At 42.4% G+C, this 7,511-nt stretch overlaps 1 protein-coding gene across 3 annotated transcripts in view; it reads left to right on the top strand.

Annotated features, from left to right (window-relative positions):
- LOC122811674 (zinc finger CCCH domain-containing protein 10-like) overlaps positions 1 to 7,511 on the top strand; it is a 3,783,075-nt gene that overhangs the window by 804 nt on the left and 3,774,760 nt on the right. The gene's annotated exons all lie outside the window — the stretch shown is intronic.

Here is a 7,511-nt window from a genome sequence, read left to right as displayed (position 1 = left end):
TTTGTAGTTTATGCTGACATGTTTGCAAATGCTTTATTGTATTAGGATGCTTTCAAATGCTTTATTGTATTGTATTCATGCCATACTTGTTTGTTCCCCTTTTTTACAGTTCTCCATTATGATTTTATTTAACAGATGATCCTTTATTCTGTGACTTTCTTTAGTTACCTTTTTGTTCTTTTGCTATGATTGGGTTTTCTTCTAAATGATTATAAACTCTGTTGGCATCAATTCTACTGTATAGCTTTACATTACCTGAAGGCAAGTTATTGGTGTCTAGTTTTTTAAAATATCTTGCATATTCACTCTTAAGGAGGAGTAGTATTTTTCCTGTTGGTGTCTGTTTTCGGATGTGCATATAAATAAGTCTTAGTCATAACCAGAGCTTCATGTAAAGATGTTAATACTTTGGCCATAAGTCAGGTACTGCATCTGGATAAGGAGCGTTTCTTAATTTTGTTTGAATTTCTGTTTTACTTCATCCTATTTTGTATCCTGTACATTTTTTACTTTTTCTTTTACTACTTCTATCCATTCATCATCTTTGCTATGTTGCAGAAAGATGGTCATAGATATTTTTCCTTAATGTGTGTAATTCTGTGTGTGTGTGTTTTGGTGGTTTGCATGGTTTCCTAATTCTCTATAACCCCTTTTTTGGGTCATCAGTAATTTGCTTATTTTGTACTTTTCCTTTATATTTTTCTGCATACCTTCTAAGTTTTTCTGCCTGTGCCGCTATCTTTTTAGTTTATTATTTGCAGTAGAGTTCAACAGATTCTGGTCTGTTCTGATACTGCGTGTTGGTTTTACAGAGTCTATCTTTTGAGTATTTTTTGTTGATCCGTTCTCTATTCTGTACTCTAGCAGTGGCTCTTCTTGTCTTAATTGCTTTTTAGTTTTCTCTGTTTGATACTTCTGTTAAGGCATTTTTCTCCCCTTTTATTTTCTTTACTACCCAGTGTTTTTTGTGTTTATAGGTTCATAGGTTCATACTAGGCTATCTGCCCTAGGGCATTTATAAGCCTAGCCAGAGTGTGTGTGGCTTTCACCACCCCTTAGGATGAGAATACTATACCCATTAGTTTGCTGTGCCTCTGTCCAGCAGTGATACAGAGATGATTCCCGGGGTAAACCTACGATCTCCCATCCACTCGTCAAGATTTCTCTTGAACAGAGTCAGTGAGGGGCTCTGCCTCACATGGACTGGGATTCTGTTCCATGGTATGACTATCAATTTAGTTGCTGAGTAATATATCCTTTTTACTTCTGTTATATTGTGTGTAATGTATCCTGTTTACTTTTGTCATGTCACATGAATTTCTGAACAGTATTGATTACTGTGTTCATTTGTTTCATCAAAATTATAACATTTTGCGTCTTGACGTTCTGTAATCTGTTTCTTTTATTGATCTTAATATGTCTGTTCATCTCTATTACATCAAGCAACTCTTCCATTAGATCATTTTCTTCTAAACTAGGGGCACATTGTTTTTCATTTCCTGCGGGTATTCTGCAAAAAGTTCTAGAAAATCTTCCTATGCCTTATTTTCTTCAGCTTCATTTTGTGTCATCCTTTGTTGTTCCATATGGGATCTCACTGGCCTGTCACTCCAACATTGACTGCATCATAGTTGCCACAGTTTCCTGTTTCTTCCCTTGTGCAACTCCAACTTGAATTTTTGTAATTGTTTCATACTGAAGGCTCAAAAGTATCTTCACATGACAACTGATCAGGTGCTTCCCCCTCCACTGTTTTTTTTTCCTTAATGTTTGAACTCCATTGTTTTATCCTGCTGTGAAGTTATCAGAGTTAGATTTTCTACACTTAATCCTTCACTTTGCAGGTAATCCATAACTTTCAGTTTCTATGTCTTTTAACGTCTCTATTTGCCACCCCCCCCTTTTTCTTATTTTTGTTTGTAAAATCAGGATGCTTTTGTCTGTATTTCTCCAAATATTTTTGGTGCTGTTTTTTGTATTTATTAGATGTTCTTCATCCCACATTGCTGCAGTCCTAACACTTGGGTAGTCCGCTGTCCCTCGGTCGGCCCGAATATCAGAGTATAAGGCTGACGTCGGTCAAGGTGCATTTGACTGACATCAGAACGTCAGGGTACAAATGCGCATGACCGACGTCATATCCTCAAGTCTTTTTTGCCGCATGGTCCGATGCAGAAGCAGTGTTGCAAGTGCCGTTCGGCGTTCTGAAATTTTTCAATTCGGAGTTTCAGACCAAGTCAGAGTTGGTTAAGTACCCGTTGGGAATATTTTGGTTTTTTCTTGCCTCAGTGGTTTACCGGATGTCAGAAAAGTGAATAACTGTATTTCTTGTGGGAAACAGATACCGCATAGGGATTACCATAATTTGTGTATACCTTGTTTAGGACCTGAGCACGACGTTGTTGGATGCCGCCTTTGTGCTAGGTTTAATAAACGCACTATAAAGCGGAGGTTGGATTGTGCAAGGTTGGTCTTTGGGAAGCGGTAATTACAAAATGCCGCCGGATGTTCCGGCGCCGCTTCCTCAAAGAAGCGCAAGGACAAGGCAGTTAAACCTAGGTTAGAGGAGTCGTCCGAACCGACGCCGGTTCTTTAGAGGCGCCAGTGGAACCGTGGTTCCGACGGGAGGCCTCTCTGGAGTCCCAGGGAGAAACTTTGATTTTACAGGATGTGGCCTCCCAGGAGGCAGGGCAGGCTGTAGGGGCTTCTCAAGTAACTGTACTCCCTCCCTTCCTAAGGGGTCTAGGCCCTCTCTTTCTGCTTCCAAGGCTTCTCCTAGAGGCAGGTCTAGTTTAGCTTCTGTGGGTGTCACTCCCAGTTCTTCAGGTGCTGTGCCCAAGAAGCACATGCTCAAAATGGCAGAGGATTTAATTACTTTAATTAGAGGCTCTATGCCCCCTCCTGATAAGAGGCCTAGGATGGAACCTGTGTTGGGGATTATGAGCAGGCTTGATGTGTCTGAGTCTTCGGCTGAAGACTTGCAGGAGTATTCTCATTATTCTGATTCTGATGTGGATGATTCTACTCCTTCTGCTTCTCCTCCTGAGGATTTTTCTTTTTCAGAGACCCTTCACTCCATGAGGGAGCATTTTAAATGGGAAGGCCAGGATTTCTCTGATTCCAGGAAAAGGCTTAGGGAATTTTTGTTTTACCCCAGCATAGGCCTTTAGCTATACCTCCTGTTCTGAATGTGGTGGAAGATGTGTTTGCAGAGGCTTCTCTTAATCCGGATTCTTTGCCTCCTGCTCCTGTTAAACCAGATAGGTATTACAGGGTGCCTGAAGCTCATAAGTATCTTTTAAGAGTCCTAGGGCAGACCCAGAAACTGTTAGCCAGGGGCCTAAGGGTGTTAAGGCTTCTGTTGTCAAGAATCCGTTCCTGCAGATAGAGGCCAGGGCCTGGATAGATGGGGGAAAGAAAGTTTATACTTCTTCCACTCTAGCCATGAGAGCTTTGAATTGCCAGTTTCACATGTTGAAATATCAAAATTATCTCCTTTCTCAGTTGAAATCTAAGGTTGATGCTCTGGAAGGTATTGACTGTAAAGAGTTACAAGATTTAGTGCATGTTTCTGAACAGGTGGGTAAGCATTCTTTGCAATGTGGTTTTGATGCTGTACAGGCCTCGCCTAGGGTGGCTGCCACTGGGTCAGTTCTTCGCAGGCATGCCTGGCTGAGGGATCAAAATTTATCTGACCATGTTAAAACTAGGATTTTGGATGCACCTTTGCAATCTGATGTCTTGTTTGGTTCTCCTGTTGAAGCAGTTTTAAAGAAAATGGAAGACAAGGCTAAGTCTATGCAGACTGTTAAAGATTTTGCAGGTTCAGCCTCCAAAGTTTAGTAGAAATTGGCCTACTAAAGGGTGGACGTATCCTTCTTATGATTCCCAGTCTAGGGGTAGATCTAGACGTGGCAGGGGCAGAGGTCAGGGCTCTTTCAGGCCTAGAACAGGGAGTTCTCCTGCACAGTCTTCGAAAGTGAGGGCAGGGGTCAGTCCTTTCGTAAACAGACCCAATGACCTACCTTTCAGCTGCCAGAACCTTCTACTGGCAGCACCTTTGGGAGGAAGGTTGGCACTTTTCAAAGAAAATTGAGTTTAATTACCCAAGACAAATGGGTACTGGATATCATACATCACGGTTACAGGTTTTATTTCCATACCTTGCCTCCTTTCAAAGGCATGCCAGACATTCCTCCTCAACAAAGAATAGAGGCTCACAAGCAAATTTCACTGTTACTCCAAATAGGGGCCATACAGCCGGTCCCTATGCCAGAAAGGGGCCTAGGATTTTATTCTCGCCTGTTCCTAGTACCAAAGAAGGGGAACACGTGGAGACCAATTTTGGATTTATCTATCCTCAACACTTATCTGGACATTCCCAAGTTCAAAATGTTGACGTTGCAGCAGCTTTTACCTCTGCTGGGCAAAGATCATTGGATGGTAACTTTGGATCTCAAGGAGGCTTACCTTCATGTTCCTATCAGACTAAGTTGCAGGAAGTATCTGCTGAGCTGGGACTTCTCTATCAGTTCTCTGCATTGCCCTTTGGCTTATCTACTGCGCCCAGAGTGTTCACGCAAAAGTTCTGGCTCCAGTGATAGCTTTCTTCAGGCTAAAAGGAATACAGATCTATCCTTATTTGGACGACTGCCTGATTCTGGCTCAAGGAAGGGAAGAGCTTCTTCATCATTTGGAATATGTGATAGCAGTGCTAAGATGCCTGGGGTATTCTGTGAACGAAATAAAGTCCAGTCTAGTACCCTCACAGGACATGTGCTTTCTGGGTGTGAGACTGAATACAGCATCCCAGATGGCCTTTTTAACCCCGGACAAACAAAAGAGTCTATCCCTTTACTTCCATCAGCTATCTCATCAGTCCCGGCTGACTGCAAGGACAGTCCTTCAAGCCTTAGGGTTCATGGCATCTTGTATTCTGGTGCTTCCCAATGCCAAACTGCATATGAGGAAGCTACAGTGGTATCTCAAAAATGTATGGACACAGCACTGCCAGGATCTGGACACTGTCATTCAAATAATACCTTGCATTCAAAAGGAATTTTTGTGGTGGGCTCAGGAATGTCACCTAAACAAGGGACTCTCTGTGACCCGCCAGAGGCGAGTCAGATTTTAACGACAGATGCCTCAGACATAGCTTGGGGAGCTCATCTAAATGGAAAGTGGATACAAGACAAGTGGCCTGCCAGACTACAGCATCTACATATCAACATGAAGGAGATGTTAGCAGTCCAGTTTGCATTAATAGCTTTCAAGGATTTACTTCTTCCAGGGCAGGTGTTGATTCTAACAGACAACACAACTGTCATGTGGTACATCAACAAGCAAGGGGAACACATTCTTATCCTCTATGCAGGCAAGCAATGATTTTGTGGGAGACTGCTCTCAGTTTACAACTAAGTCTTCAGGCAAGGTTTCTGCCGAGCACAGAACTCCTTAGCAGATGTGTTAAGCAGACAAATCATGGATCCCCACGAGTGGAAACTGGATCTTCATGTATTTCAGAAATTGACAGTGTCCTGGGGAACTCCAGACATAGATCTGTTCGCTTCTCCACTAAACCACCAGCTGCCAAAGTTTTGCACAAAGCGGTTTCATTCCACAGCTTGCAAAGTGGATGCTCTTTCTTTCAGTTGGAAAAATCTTCATGTGTATGCCTTTCCACCTCTGCCTCTCCTCCCAAGGGTACTTCTGAAGGTCAGACAGGACAAACCAAGGATGATTTTGATAGCTCCAGATTGGCCTCGACAGCACTGGTACCCACTACTGAGAAGTCTAGTACGGAAGCCTCCATGGCCTTTGCCTTTGATTCCACATCTGTTGTCCCAGGAGGACAGTCATTTGCTCAATGTCAAACTTCACTCTCTTCACCTAACAGCATGGCATATTCTGTTTTAAACCATAGAGGGTCTCAACTTCCACAACAAGTTTTGAATGTGATTTTGAAGCTAGAAGGCCTAGTACAAGGAAAGTGTACGAGATAAATGGAAGAGATTTTTATTTTGGAGTGCAGCTAAGGATTTGGATGTTTCTGAGCCTGATTTAAGTGTGGCTCTTCAATATCTTACTGAGTTATTGGACAAAGGTTTGTCATTCTCTTCTATTAAGATTCATGCTGCAGCAATTTCAGCTCACTACGATTGTGACCCACCTTTGTTTTCTCATCCTTTATTCAAGCAATTTCTTAGAGGGGCAAAGAATACAAGACCCCCAATGAAGGGCTCCTACTCCTGCTTGGGATCTCAATTTGTGTTGGAGAAACTCACTCTACAACCTTTTGAGCCTGCAGCTACTGCTGAGTTGAAATATTTGTCATGGAAGACTGCTTTTTTGTTGGCCATTACCTCTGCAAGAAGGGTTTCTGAATTGCAGGCCCTTATGGCAGTTGAGCCTTTCTTAATTTTCCACAAGGATAGGGTATCTTTACGTACTAATCCTTCCTTTATGCCTAAAGTGGTTTCTAGTGTGGCTTTAAACCAAACTATTCATTTGCCTACTTTTTATGCAAATCCCCAAACTAAAGGGGAAAAGATTTTGCACACTTTAGATGTACACAGGCAGTTGCGATATTATTTGGACAGAACTAAAGGGTTCAGACAATCTCAGCAGTTATTAGTTTCTTTTGCTTTGTGCTCTCAGGGCAAGCCAGTGTCAAAACAAACTATTTCTAAGTGGATTGGATTTTGCATTGCTTTCTGTTATTCCCATCATGGCAAAGAGATTCCAGCTGGGATTAGACCTCATTCCACTAGGGCTACTGCCACTTCAACAGCTTTTGAGGGGGTGGCTACTAAGGATATTTTGGAGGCAGCCACTTGGAGTTCAGTGCATACCTTCTCTAGGCATTACCACCTTCCATTGTACTCTAAATCCAGGGCTGGTTTTGCCACTGCTGTGTTGCAGGGCATTCTGGCAGCTCCTGCTTCATTATAGTTTAGCCATCCTCCCTTACCTCTGCTTTGGGATTCTACCCAAGTGTTAGGACTGCAGCAATGTGGGATGAAGAACATAGTACAGTTTTGTACCTACCATAAATGTAGATGTTCAAGATCCACATTGCTGCAGTCCAATTTACCTCCCTCCTTCCCTCTGTTTTTGAGGTGGTTGTGTGGGTTGGGTTATCCATCTGAGGTATATTGCATTTTGTATATATTGTATATATTATACATATTTTTGGTGTTAGGCTAGTTGGTTGTTTAGTTGTTGTCTATGGGTTTTGACCTTTCTTTTTAGGGTCTTCTGACATCTGGGGCAAGAAAAGACTGAGGATATGACGTCGGTCATGCGCATTTGTACCCTGACGTTCTGATGTCAGTCAAATGCGCCTTGACCGACGTCAGCCTTATACTCTGATATTCGGGCCGACCGAGGGACAGCGGACTACCCAAGTGTTAGGACTGCAGCAATGTGGATCTTCGAACATCTACATTTATGGTAGGTACAAAACTGTACTTTTTGCTTTCTCTTTTTTGCATAATTTCTTTTTTTCTCAG

The sequence above is a fragment of the Protopterus annectens genome, chromosome 9.part0 (assembly GCF_019279795.1).
Source record: "Protopterus annectens isolate FY-2018-M chromosome 9.part0, PAN1.0, whole genome shotgun sequence".
NCBI classification, from domain to species: Eukaryota; Metazoa; Chordata; order Ceratodontiformes; family Protopteridae; genus Protopterus; species Protopterus annectens.
Note: the sequence above shows the minus strand (reverse complement) of the source record. Positions and strands in the feature narration are given on the sequence as shown.